At 31.9% G+C, this 14,567-nt stretch overlaps 1 long non-coding RNA gene across 1 annotated transcript in view; it reads left to right on the plus strand.

Moving 5' to 3' along the window:
- Positions 1–348: 348 nt before the first annotated feature.
- Positions 349–14,567, plus strand: part of LOC132707907 (uncharacterized) — a 98,796-nt gene continuing 84,577 nt past the window's right edge. Inside the window, exon 1 of the long non-coding RNA XR_009619788.1 lies at positions 349–488. This is a non-coding gene — a long non-coding RNA (uncharacterized LOC132707907). The remainder of the gene's footprint in view (positions 489–14,567) is intronic.

Here is a 14,567-nt window from a genome sequence, read left to right on the forward strand (position 1 = left end):
GAAAATGTATTCCCGCTCCTCTTTGTTTCACTTTGTTCGGACACTTCCCTTTCCCGATCGATCTGCGATAAAATCCTAAAACAGTTCTGCCGACACGCTTTTAGTCGATTGAATTTTCATTACCGGCCAAAATATAGTTAGTAAGGAATTTTTGAAATCGAACACTACATTGTTTTTTGAACAGACCACCACATTTGCCTGTCAACGTCGCGGGGCGGGGTGGGTGTGCGCGGCAACCGCGGTCCGTGGGGTGGGGCGCCGCGTCGGCGTCTTGACGCTCTTTGGGGTGTGGCGGGCGCCAGCAGAGCGGTCGTCACAGTTTATTACGCGCCCTGCTAGAGACGTATCGCTTTTTTTGCTAAACGCCACTGAGATGAGCATAGAAGACGATATGGTTTGGGTCAGACCTGTCGTCGTGTTTTTGGTCAGTTCCGGTTAGTCGTTGCTGAATATTGGCGTTAGGGTTCGTCACCGAAGGCTACTTATGGGTAAGTTTAATGGTTTATTTGTTTTTATTTGTTGACATATGGCGTAGTACGACATTATTCAATATATTAGCAAACTCAATTGATATAAAATAACCTACTTATGCAGCGGACACCCTTAACTTACCATAAATATAAAAAGAAATAGAAATTGGAGAAATAGAGAAAGGGATAAAATAATTTAAGAACAATGTAACACCACCTCATCCAATCCGTAAATAAATTTTTGTTAAGTTTAAATTCTTCTTTTTGTTATATATGTTACGGTTAATTTGGTTAGTTGGCAAGATTTCAAACTAACCGGCTAATTTGGCAAGTAACTAAAGACACTGTTATTATGTAGAAATTAACCAATTCCCGCAAAGTAGCAATGATCCCTGGATGGTTTAGAAACTTGCCGATTGGTATGCAAGATGAAGATTTAATTTAGGTGTAATATAATATCTGTTGGCTTAGTTACTAACTGGATAGTTTACAATTTTTTTTTCAGTTCATCTTAGTCTAAGTATAAAAACAAATTTGTCGTTGATTATTGCTTCTAATTTCTAAACAATTTTTATTGAGAAATCTTCTGGATCTATCCTGCGTCGGTTGTTAGAGACTAACTAGAACTGAGTTTCAGTTAAGTATACAAACTATCGTGAGAGCCGTGTGGAATTCCTCTTCTCTGTAAAACTTGAAAACTGAAAACCTGAATTGCAATTGAATTCAATAATGTCAGATGATGAAAAATTTTAGTTAACCGTTAGTCGAATAGGGTGTTCATCTCTCAATCTTGAATGATGATTCTCTTTTAGACAAAACTTTTGTAAATATATTGCCTAAAATGTTCAACTACCCGCCAACTGCAAACTACAATTTAAATTGTTAGACTCAATATTCAAGCGAAATAAGTAGTGAATGCGGCAAAGTTAAATAAATTATGTATCACAGATATTTTAATACTTAGTAGAGTTAGCAGCACACTGTTGCGGTCTGTTGTATTTCTTCTGTTGACAACTTCGACATTATGATGTTTTTCGAATTTTCTTTTGGAATGAATCAAAAACTAAATTGACACTCGAAATTCAAACAAAAGCTCTTTGCTATTTTCGGAAGAAAAATAAATAATAAAATTATGCGGGATTTAACTTCTATTCTATCTTCTATATATATTCTATCTACCCACTCCAAAGTAATTAACTGCAACATAAGCGTAGCAGTTGTAAACACGTTTTTAATACTGATGAGAAAGCAGAAGAACTATGGATGCAAACAACAAACTTATATCTGTAAAACTATAAAATATGTTTTTCTACTCTCGTCTGTAAAATACCTAATTACACACCGATCTAGCGTGCGGGAAGCGTCACTTTACCACATCAGTTTCGTTTCTTACGGATCCGAGCTACTTCGGACATTTCCGGGATTTTACCGCACAGGTTTGTCAATTCTGACGGTCATGTCAGTGAATGTATTCCTGTTGTTTTGTGAAAATGTACCCAAAAACTAACGGTCGTAGAAAAAGTATAGTATGCAACAAGTTCGGTAAACTTTTAAGTCACTCGTGTCAAATAATCTCGTGATTCAAAAGCCGTTTACCGCACTTGTAGCATAATATACTATTTTTTTACAATCATGTAAGTATGTTATGATTTTTGCACAGATAAATTACACTTTTTGCTACAGCGCAGAGAATGCTTTGACATTCCAATGATTACGAGTTTGAACTGAGTGACCTCGACAGTGACAAGTGCAAGTTTAAGAAATTTTCAAAACCCTCTTTGCGTAATAGCGTGAGGTTTGTGCACGAACCAGAGAGTGCTACAACTCCACGAGTGCGCAAAGTAAAATTTCCTAACATAAAAAAGGTTTATGTAAAGTATCAAGTCTTCCCTATTTTTAAAAAGCGACAAAATTAATGAAAATTTATTTTAAAAAACAATACCTTAAACATTCATATCAAAGTTATCTAAAATATAGAAATAAATTACAAGAAATTTGTTACTTTAGTTATACTTTAGAGCTGTCAGATGTTTCAGCAGATTTTAACCGCATCTTGCTTCGGTTGTTGTTGAATTAATCTTGGATATCTAATTTATAAATTGTTCACGTGATGAAGATTGACATTTTTGTGCAAAATCAATTTAATCCGGCAGTACCACCCTAAAAAAAGCTGAATGTGGCTAAGTAAAATTTTCTATAGATGTTGCTATGCGATGGAGGTAGGAGTCGCTTGACCAAAATGCAAAAACTAAAGTTTTAAAAATTAAGGCTTAAATATTTTAAATAATTTAGGGTAAACATTAGTTGAGTACAGTCATGGAGTTCACACTTACAACTTTAATACAGACTTAGACTTAGACTTACCGACTGACCAAAAAAAAAAAGTTTTTTGAAAGTTTTATCTAGTTGCAATTTGCAAAAAAAATCGTTGATATAATAGAAATTGTGCAAACCAAAAACTTTAATTGATTAAATAACCAAAGCGGTTAAAATAAACTTTCATATTGCGAAATCCCTAACTAATACTTATTTCTGTAACTAGTGCACGAAGGACTAAGTTGCAGAAATTTGACTGTGCACACTCGTGAAGTTGTAGCAGTCTCTGGTTCGTGTACAAACGTCACGCTGGTCTGTAAAGAGTGTTTGGAAATTTTCTGACGCAATATACTATTTTAGACTTGTCACTATCGAGGTCACTCTCAAATCAAACTCGTAATCATTTAAATGTATTCTCTGCACTCTAGCAAAAAGTATATTTGTGATACCTTAAACAGTGCGAAAATCATAAAATTCTTGCTCGATTGTAAAAAAAACATTGATGTCTATTTTTATAGATATGTGTTTGTTGCTTGCATCCATATTGCTTCCGCTTTCTCATCAAAATTATCAATGTATTTACAACTGCTGCGCCTATGTTGCAGTTAATTACTTTTGAATGGGTAGATAAAATAAAAACTTCCGACAACAGCATAGAAATTTTGTTCAGAATTTGTGTGTCACTTTATTTTTTGATTCAGTTCCAAAAGAAAATGTTTGAAATTCGAAAAACGTCATAATGTCAAAGCTCGCAACAGAAGAAATCCAAAATACCGCAACAGGGTACTGCTAACTCTACAAGTATTATAATAACTTTGGAAAACCGCTCGCTTTACCAGATATAGTAAGCCAAAAAAAAGATCTAGGATACTAAAATCATTCCTACTATAATTAAAATAGACTACACCTGGGGATACACAGAAATATCTTATTGTATAAGAATGTTTAGTTTTATATACTCTTCACGATCATTGCACAACCATCATATCACAGGTTTAGAAAGGAAAGTTCAGAGCAGGGAAACGGGTTTTAATTTTTTATCTTGAACACGAAGATACATACAGGCCTACACACATGTTTGCTTGCTTGATCTAAAAAAATATCAAACCTCCAAAAAATCAGTTGCGTACATTATTAAACTTGTTGCATTAATATATTATAATATACATTCATACATACATATACATATATATATATATATATATATATATATATATATATATATATATATATATATATATATATATATATATATATATATATATATATATATATATATATATATATATATATATATATATTAAAATATACGTATCTAATGCTGGCCATAGATATTTATTTATTATTTCTTTAATCGGTATTTCAAAATGATAAAAATGATTATCAATTTAAAACAGGATTCCAGGGTAGCAATAGTATTTTCTGGAACAAGTTTGATAAACGACACTACGACAATAAATGAAAGTTTATAAACTTGTTGCATACTATACTTTTTCTAAGAGAATTAGGTTTTAGGTATATTTTTACAAAACAACAAAAAATGACCATCAATACTCAAAAACGTTCAAATATCATCAGTGTTTTTTCTCCAAGTCGAAAACCCATTCAAAACAATTACTCGCCACAGTTATTAAAATATATGTCTTTTTCGATAACGCATATATACCAAACAAATCCGCTTTTTTATTTATTTTTTAGTTATTACGCGATTGTCTAAAAAGACTGGATGCAGTTCGGGTAATGGAAAGCAAACATTTATTTGACAAAACAAATGTTTACGTTTCGACTGCGTATGATCGAAAACACCAAAATAATTGCTTTGCTGTTTTTATTGGGCGAGTTAATAGACGGGTGAGATTTTTGTAGGCTGATTCTATTTTACGAATCCGGATATGTTGTCGTCAAAACTAATCATATGACATGCACAATTTTGACGACCCACAAAAAGAGAGGATTTTTTTTATTTGCATTTATTTGTAACCGGATTTAATTTAATATAAATATAAAAATAGAAGTTTAATAGAAATAGACGTTAATAGACTCGGCTCCGTTCTAACTTTCAAACGACGACAAGAGATTTCGTTATTGGGAAAACGTCTTTTTGATGGAAAATTTGTCATAATCTCAATTTTTTTAAATATTACCTGTCTTACCGGTCTTACCATGCGGGTTTTACGATTTATCAATGACAAACTTTCACGTGTGTTTTTCTTTTATCTTGTTTAATTGTGCTCTTCAGATAAAATGTGTAACATAAATGAGACAGACGCATACAATCCTTGTATGAAAAAAAGTGATATATTTCTAATTTTCAGCGGTACTAAAAAGTTTTAATCTAATACGGTCAGATTTTAGACTATGACAATTTTAAGTGATAAAAACAATATTTTTAAATTGATAAACTATTATGGAAATCAAAGAGAAAGTGGAAGGACGCCAACGAATATCTAGTAAGTAGCAGTGAAAGCACCGGCGATCAATTGAAGGACTGTGCAACAAATTATGTGTGAAAAAAAACACAATATAATAACAAGAAAGCCAAAGACTGGTTTATGAATGTCGTGATTTGAGATTGATATAGGTCACAAACCAATGTAACGCTTGAAAGTTTTGGAAGAAAGTTGGTTTGATTCATATGATTTGTCAAAGAAACCTTTGGACCCTCACGATAAGACAGGATTTGATTACTTGGGAGACTTTTTTGAAAAAATATTTTGATTCTCTATTTATCAGTGTTAAAATCTCTAATATCGTTTTAGTTTCCTGGGAGATATGGTTGTTTGCCTTTCTTCTCGCCTTAAAATGTAAACTTTTTATCAATCAAAAGAAGCTTTAAAATGAGTTTAAAGTTTTAAATAGTAAAGCGTTGTGCGTGATAGTATTTTCAAAAGTTTTCTTGTTTATTTAAAATTTATTCATAATCAATTGAATTAAGTTGTCGGGCTAGCCCACTACTAGACATATTACTTTTTCACGTAACCTATCTACAGTAACAACCTGGATAAAGTATAAAGCTAGAAATATTTAATATATTTATTAATATTAATATTAATATTATTTAATTACTTAGGAAACACCTGGTTGATATTTTGAGAATTATAGGCAAAATTATAGTTATCTTAATGTAATGAACGAAATACAAAAATGTTGCTTAAACAATAAATTTTCAACTTCAAGACTGAATTATCTTTGGATGTCTTGGTATTTTTTCTTTGTTTTCGTTTAACAATCTTTAGCACTTATCATATCGTATCGTTTGATCATATCGTATGGTTTGTGTCATTGAACATAAAATCCAATAAAGAATAAATGTGATGGCTGTGATGGATCGGTCGACTTATACTTAAGCAAAATATGTTTTAGACTTTTTGCAAAATATATTCCAACAACCATTACTGAAAATGGTACGGATATATTTTGGAAACCATAGCTAATTAGGATTCCAATATGAAATTAAAAAGTTGTATTCAATTGTTTGATATTAGAGAATTATAGAAAAATCTGTGTTCTCTAATGCATTTGACACAAAAAAGAGCCCTAATAATGTTCATACGGAAAGAAAATTTATCACAAATAGCCTTTCGATTGTTAGCATTAAATACTTCTCAAAACTCGGAGCCCATGTAAGTCAATTTTGCACTATTTAGTTTAGAAATATTTTTCCTGTTAATCTCCGACATTCCAAATGGTGTCCCCACGCGACACCACTTAGAGTGCACACAACAAAAAAGGGAAAATATATGAAAGTGCACTTAAGAAACAGTCGCGGCTTAAAACACATTTTTACCATTTAATCTATCCAAAATATCTTCCTAAGCGTGATATAGTGCAAAGGAGAAGGCATTAATATTCAGTAATTTCTTAGCAGCTACACTGACGTCCGTCCGGGGAGGCGTAATTACTCTTGCATTTTTTACCATTATCCTTTCGCAACGCGAGGAGCGCTTTGTTTAAATTCCTCGGGCATGCACAAACACTGCGTCAAAGAATACGTAATTTTTGGTTTATTATGCGCGGCTAAAATGATGTTCGGCTCCACTAAACTTGATTATGTCGGAAAATCTGTCTTGGCGGAAACAAGTGGAGCCGGAACGCATAAATCTGGATCGAAGAAAAAAAATTCGTCAAATTGATTTTAAATTTGTATATTAACAATTTTCTTACTACAATTTTATTTATTTTATGTATTCAATACAATACTCTACAGGTAAAACCCAATTACAGAGTAAGGTACAAAACAAATTCTTGAGACTTCTGGCGAAAAAAATGTAAATTGAAGTATACAAAAGTTTAATTTTATTGGTTGCCAGTTTTATGTTTCATATTTCTTTAAAAAAATTGTTAAATAATTAAAGAAATTAAAGAGGCCGCAAATAAAATTAAAGACAATTCACGACTGTTGCTCGATGTTCGCAGAACTTTGGTATTTATTACAAGCAAAGAAACAACGTTGTAAAATTAAAAAAAAAAACGCTAAGAATTTAATTAAAATTAAATGTAATTTCGCTTTATTGGCGCTTTTTAATAAATCAATCAGACGCTATATGATTGTATAATGTTTTCTTATTACTTATTATTATTAACACGACAAGCTATAGATTTAAAACGAAGAGACCAAATTAATATAACAGTTTTTTTTGTTATAAAATATAATGTTTTCATTGGAATATGCCCGACTTTGAATTAATAATATCAGTATATTTATAAGGTTTAGTGAGATTCACACATTAAAAAAAAATGAAAACCTACTTCTTAAATAGTTTAACATAAAATAAAACCAACAGATTTTTTGTCAATCATAATTGCCTTTAATTAGGTTTAGGTAATAAAATGAAAGAAAATTATTAATATTTAGGTGTGATCTTGCACCCATTATTGGTTGCTCTATCCCGTAATCCTTAATGCTTTATACCTTTGTTCTATTGGCCGGTGAAAATCACATGACAGAAGACCCTTCGTCATTTTTAAAATATTAGGAAATCTTTTAGAAGTGTCATCCGACCGCCTCGAAAATATAAATTTTCAATTTGTTTAATATTGTCATTTTATTATTATAAGAGAACGAAAAAACTCCCTTTTATAATAAGGAAATAAATAATTTATTTTAAACATAATTCTGATAAAATAAATACGCAATACATTAAATATAGGAAAAAAGAAAATCGTTGATGTTTTAAAGTGACTAACGTAATAATTTATAAACAAATCAATATCAAAATATCTATAAACCTACCTAAATTGTTATATTTTGATTGGCTAAATTGAAGAAAACAATTGATTTATGGCAAGATGAATAAGTTATAATATTCTAATAAAGAATTATAATGATATTGAGCAAGAATCTATTTTCTAACAAAATAAGTTCTCTAACTTCGTCCTATTTTTTTAGAACATAATATATCATATCTATCTGATGCCATCTATGAGCTAACTCCCCCTCTCATCCCTCCAATTTTTTAGCACCATTAGTTTAATGCGTCAAAATATGAAAAGAAAAAAAACTAACACGACAAAAGTATTCTCGAAAAAATTTTTCGTACAAGTATAGATTATTTGATAAATTCAGCATCATTTCCAACTTAAGAAAGTAGGTGGCTCACCAGTGTAACCACTTGGTCTTTCGGCACATCAAAAGGTTGCTGCTTTTAGACTTTACATGTCACACAAAAAGGAGCAGTCCGTCGAAAACTTGAGAGTCATTGGAAATAGTGGTACAGTTTCATTAATAATCCCAAATACACTCTGATTGATCCACGAAACTTTTAATTTCAAACTAAAAATGGGCATCTAGACAAGTTTAATTAGTGTTTATCTGGACATGCGTATAAGTTTACTGCAATACTTTGCTGGTGGAGTTATTTTGCGGCTCGTCTCTGTTTTCGTATTGCTCCGTAACCAAAGATCATTTTATTTCATTCGTTAAACAGATTTAAACTAACCTAAAATCCTGACCGATCCGATAGCTATATAATTAGGTCGAGTGTAGATCAGTGCCCAGAGAAGATTAGTAGAGAGTATTAGTATACTTCTTCTTATCCTTATAATGTGCAGCTATAATATTAATGTGGAACCAGCATACAAACTATTAGTAAACAATAGCTTGCCAAATTTATTCAAGATATTTCGAATATCGAATTCTTAGGATGCATATTTATTATTTTTACATTAGGCACAATCATAAGTTTATACAACAAATTTGTTCGCTTAATTATTTAAAAAAAAACTATATTTTAAAGGGCAAACTAATTGGAAACGAATTTTTAGTCAGCATTATTGTTTGTGTTATTTATATCGTTCCATGGTACCAATTATTCTGTAATATGAAGAAACAGCCGCATACCATGATGCAACCACCTCCAATGAACCCATATGACCTGTATCTGCAGAAAATAGTAGGAAGGATAACATTAAATGTTTGACAGAAATCTCTATGGTACCGATATTCAATCTCATAATAAACCTACTGCAGCATTTCCAGTTATTTCCAATTAGTTTGCACTTTAAAAATGTTTTTTTTTTACTCCTTTCTGTAAAATAAGTAACCATACACCGAACTAGCTTGCTGGAAGCATCACTGTGATTTTTTTGTCCCACGGATCCGAGGATTTTGCCGGGATATTACCGCACGGGTTTGGGAGCAATCGGATGTTTTCGGAGATTTTACCGCACGGCTTGAATTTTGACGTTTGTCAATTCTGACGGTCAGTGAATATATCCTTGTTATTTTGCAAAAATGTACACATTTGTTAAACTTGTTAAGTCAGTCTTGTATTAAACACTCGCACGGCTCCGTTGCGCTTGTGCCAAATAACCTCATGACTGAAATGCCGTTTACCTCACTTGTTGCATAATATACTTTTTTTTTAAATTAATTAACGAGTAAAATTATTGTTTAAACTTATGTACCTATTGTGAAAATAATAAATATACATCTTCACCATAGTAACAATCTTGAACAAATTTCTTAGTACCAACAATTGGATTGTTTTATAGGAATCGCGATGGAGAATCTGAGAGTGAAATACCCGATCGCGGCCGAATTCGTTCTGTTTTCTATTTGGACCGAACAAAATATCGATTTCACAACAGCGTGGGGTCCATCCTATATATTAGATGTTGTAAACTCTTCTTTCCAATTTGCTCGTATGAATTTCTACATTTTTAAAAACAACAAAAATATCCCATTTGAAAGTTCCCTGTCCATGTTTGCCGTGCACCGTTCGTCGCGTTTGTAATCGCAACCCGCTTCCACACCTTTTAAACGATCAATACGAAAACAAAAGCGAAGTTAATAAAGAAGTTAACACAAATTAAATTTACGGGTGACAGTCACGTGCTCAGATGTAGATTAGAATAAATGAATGTGTGTTTTGCGTAGCCGGTTGTGCGTATATTTTTCATGCTAATGATATAAATGGTGGTAGGCATTTACGTCGGTGGGTCGTCGGAAAAAGAGCAGATGTTCGCCGTTTGCTTTTGTGTCTTTATTTGAACGAAGTCTGATAACGGAACCGATAACGTGTGCGGAATAATATAGAATTAATTATTAACGCGAGTTGTTTTTGGTTAAACAGAACTGCTGACATAGTTTGATAACGAAATCCTATTCTCAGATTCTAACAGATTTTAACAAGGAGAAAACCACATTTCATGACAAAAAGTCTCTTCCAAAACTCAATTTTAAGTATAGGTTATTAACAATGCGGAGTCGGTGTCTTATACTAAAACAAAAAAATTGCGTCATAAATCTGAGCACAGCAAGTTTTCTTAACTACATAAAACAAATTTTATTGGATATTTCTGTTTATTCAATTGGAGAATTCTTCGATCAGAGTAGAGGCTGTCTTGATTCGTGACGGCCACCATCCGACTGATTAACTTTGTACTGTAGGTTTGTTTATTTTTATTTTTATTCTTCATTTAGTGGAGGTCAAAGAAAAAGTTTCCCCTCAGAATCAAAATTAAGCTGACCATGAAATCTGCTTCCATTGGTGGGCGTTCCAAGTATGATGATGCCTAGCAAATTCCAAACTGCTTCTTCGATTGGAACAGTAAGTTTTTTTTCGATTTTCAACAAAAACTTATTCCCAAATGGCAATTTCTGATTTGCGAGGGTCTGCATAATATTGCCTTTAACTGATTAAATAAAAATAGTATAAAAACAATAGCAAAACACTAGACAACTAATCAAGAACATCAAATTCCGCAAACTCATTTACAGCAGATTTTGAAATTTTGATTTTTCACATTAAAAAGTCGTTAAAGATTTTTTTCTAATTTGACTTATTTTGTAGCATAATTTATATATCTTAACGTTGCCTAACAATTTGTGTAATTAACAGATTCGCTTTGTGTACCGAACTGCTTATCATATATTCAGGATAATCATGAGGATTTAGCTGAAACGCTTGCTCCGTTCTTGTTCTTTATTGCTAGGTTCCTAAGTCTTCCATGCAATTTTGCAATTTTTAATGAGTGCTTAAAAACTTGCCTTTTTAATAAATAAATAAACTCTGTTAAGAAAATATTATTTTCATTTTATTAACCAAGAATTCGGGTACAAGGGTCTTAGTTATTGTTTAAAAATTTGAAACGCAGTAAAAGACAGTAAATTTCTTATCAAACAAATCAAAAATGTTCCTGCATCAAGCAGTCAAAAATTTGACTGTTAAAATAAAATCTTTTGTATATTGAATATGAAAAAAATGACGAATTATTATTGGAATATGTTGATAATTTAAGAGAATCTTATTAGGAATATTAATTTAAATAAATTATACAAGGTTTCTCAATAGTGCGTAGGCGATTGATATCTTAGAAACGGGTGGCGAAAAAAAAATTAGCAAGTTGCACTTGTGCAGGAAGTGTATTATCTACAATTATTTTCATCTATAGCGTGACAAAGTAATATTTTGAAAATGATCCCGAGTCTCGAAAAAAATAAGTTATAAAGTTGCACATATGCGAATGCGAAGAAGAGGGATAATTTTCTAAAAGTAATCATGAATTTGAAAAAAAAATTATTGGGTAACTCAAGTTCACACTCGGTTGTGTTTAAAATTCGATTCTTAACAATGTTTAATTTTTTACTTTATCTAGACATCAGCAGTTCATTGACTTTGTTATTCAGTTGCCATGATAATTACACTCACCGTAAAAAAGACACTAAAAGCTGAACCCAATTTCAAAGTTGGTTTCTCTCGCGAACAGCTCGTTTGATTTTGATGATTCTTTGTTATTTAGACTGATTGCCCAGTAACGACGATATGTCATTTTGAATTTAATTTGAATTTCAGCATATAAGGGGTGCAAAAAAGTTTTCTTTCAAGACATTTGAATTGAATTGAAAAAATAATTTTGCGATTAACAAAAGAGCGGTCACAGTAAATCACTCGTAAACATTATTTTAGAGCCTTTTTTTGAGAATGTATATTTTTTTCTGTTGACAAGGTATCAGCAGTTGGTTGACTTTGGATTCAGTTACCATGGTAACTAGTATACTACTATACCGTTTCTACTACCCTAGCTAGTTTTTTCTACGATTAATTTTTGGGTACATTTTTGCGAAACAACACGAATATATTTACTGTGTGACGTCTGATATAACCATCAGAATTGATAAACCCATGAAACTGACGTCTTAAAATGACACTTTCTCCACGTTCTGTAGGTGTATATTGGGTATTTTATAGAAGGTAACAGAAAAACATTATTTCAGTTCAAGTGCTCTTGGCGCAGCGTGAGCAACAGTTCGTTTCGCTAAGGAAGTAAAAAAAAAGTAAATTTTACTTTAAATACTTTTAGGTGTTTTTGCATTGTTGTAAAACTTTTAAATAAAATAAATGTAAAAAAAATATTTTGACATAATGTTTCACTATAATTCGATAATGGTTGCCTTGCCTAGAAAAAATATGTGCGCTGCCTTCATCTGTTAAAAGTTTTTTGGTGATGATGGAATTTGCTGGAAGATATCTAGGAAACCCTATTATTGAATGTGTAACAATTTCAATTCACTAATATTTGCTAGAACAGTAGACGTCAGAAATATCATGAAGTGAAATTAGCAACTAACCAAAACTATAAATTTTAACTTGAGAAATTGGCGTTTTTCACAAATCACTCCATATATCAAAAACCTCTATTAACTTTTCTCTAATTTAACCAGCCAGTCATTTTTGTAATAGCACTTGTGGCCCACACTATCTAAGACGATTGTATTGGAACCCTTTTCTTCAATACTTTTTGAATTTTTGAATATATAAAAAGAAGATAATAAAAATCTCTAAACAGATTATTGGAGTCTCAGTCTAAAAAATTATCGGGCTATCCTAATCTTGAACATTTGATTTAGTGCTGATATAAAAGCTACTTTTAGTGTACTAAAAAGAAAAATTATTTTCATAAATCCTTGCAGTGAACTAGATGCAGAAATAAATGTTATTTTCTTAAATCCACTTATATATATATTCTGATAAGCAATTGCGTTGCCAGAAATTCTCGCAAAACCCAGAAAGATAGAAAGGCAAAAAGTCACTCAACAGACAGCCACCTATTTGCCAAACTTCTCGATTGCTTCTTTCAAATAAATTCGTTGTGTATCAAAGCTCACGGTTGAATTATTAAAAGGGCCTCTCCGTTATTAAGTAAAGCAGACCGGTAAATTACTTTCTGGCAAATACGCGAAGATAACTGTTACGTCTCATGCAGATCCTAACGATAATATGAACCCTCTTTTTGCTCGCTCCCCGGGGAATTGCAGCGCGGGAACTGGGAAGCACGGAGATAGTGCAAAACTCGCTCTCGAAATACAATTTAAATGTCTTCGGATGACTATTAGACTTTTACGGCTAATAAGGGACTTTTGTTTACATACGAGTTAAATATTAATGCCGTTTATTGCTCGGCGATTACGGTTGAACTTCTGAACTCGCGATATTGTTACGGTAGGGTTTGTTTTGGAACAATCCTTTTATTGACGTAATTGACGCCTTCTAAATACTTTTCCAAAGGGCGTTACTTATGTTGGCGATACTTGTGTACATATCTTATTTTTAACTTTTACACAACAAATTTTTACTATCTACTTGTTAGTTTATGGCAAAATTTTCAACGTACATCTTCATAAATCATCCGCCAGTTTCAATTCTATCATAAGATATTTTTGCATTCTGAAAAACATTTAACTAAATTTAAAAAAGTCGGTTTTGCGAAAATTGATATAGGTAGTTCTAGTAGGTTCTTAGCAAGAACCGGTTGCCATTTTATTTTGAAAAAAAAAACTCCTAATCATTAAATATGGCTTTAGGCGTGCTTTGTAAGGGATCATACAAAACAATATGTCATAATCAGCCATATGTCAAAGGCATACAGTCCACACTGAGAGTCTCTGGGATCCAAATAAATAGACTCTTAGTTGTTATACGTAATTCAACAAATAACAAACCAATAATGAAAATATGTATTGCAAACGTATTTAGACGCTAGCGGTTTCTGCATCTGCGTGGCACTTCTCAGAGCTTAAAAGGAATATGCTGTTAACATACCGAAACCTATTATATAATTATGTTTGTTCTAAATAAAGTTGAGTAACAAATATTAGCTTGTTGCTTACTGCCCGTGAAAACATTAAATATGTTTAACACAAAACTCTCTCAGTCACATTAAGACCATACCTACCACATCTAAAATTCTATTTTTCAAGAATAAATTAGGATTCATTTTAATAAAATTCGTTTAAATCAGACCTCGGGAATGACAATCTACCACTAATTCTTTTTCAAA

This window comes from Cylas formicarius, unplaced genomic scaffold (assembly GCF_029955315.1).
Source record: "Cylas formicarius isolate icCylForm1 unplaced genomic scaffold, icCylForm1.1 PGA_scaffold_10__41_contigs__length_53128322, whole genome shotgun sequence".
Classification (NCBI taxonomy): domain Eukaryota; kingdom Metazoa; phylum Arthropoda; class Insecta; order Coleoptera; family Brentidae; genus Cylas; species Cylas formicarius.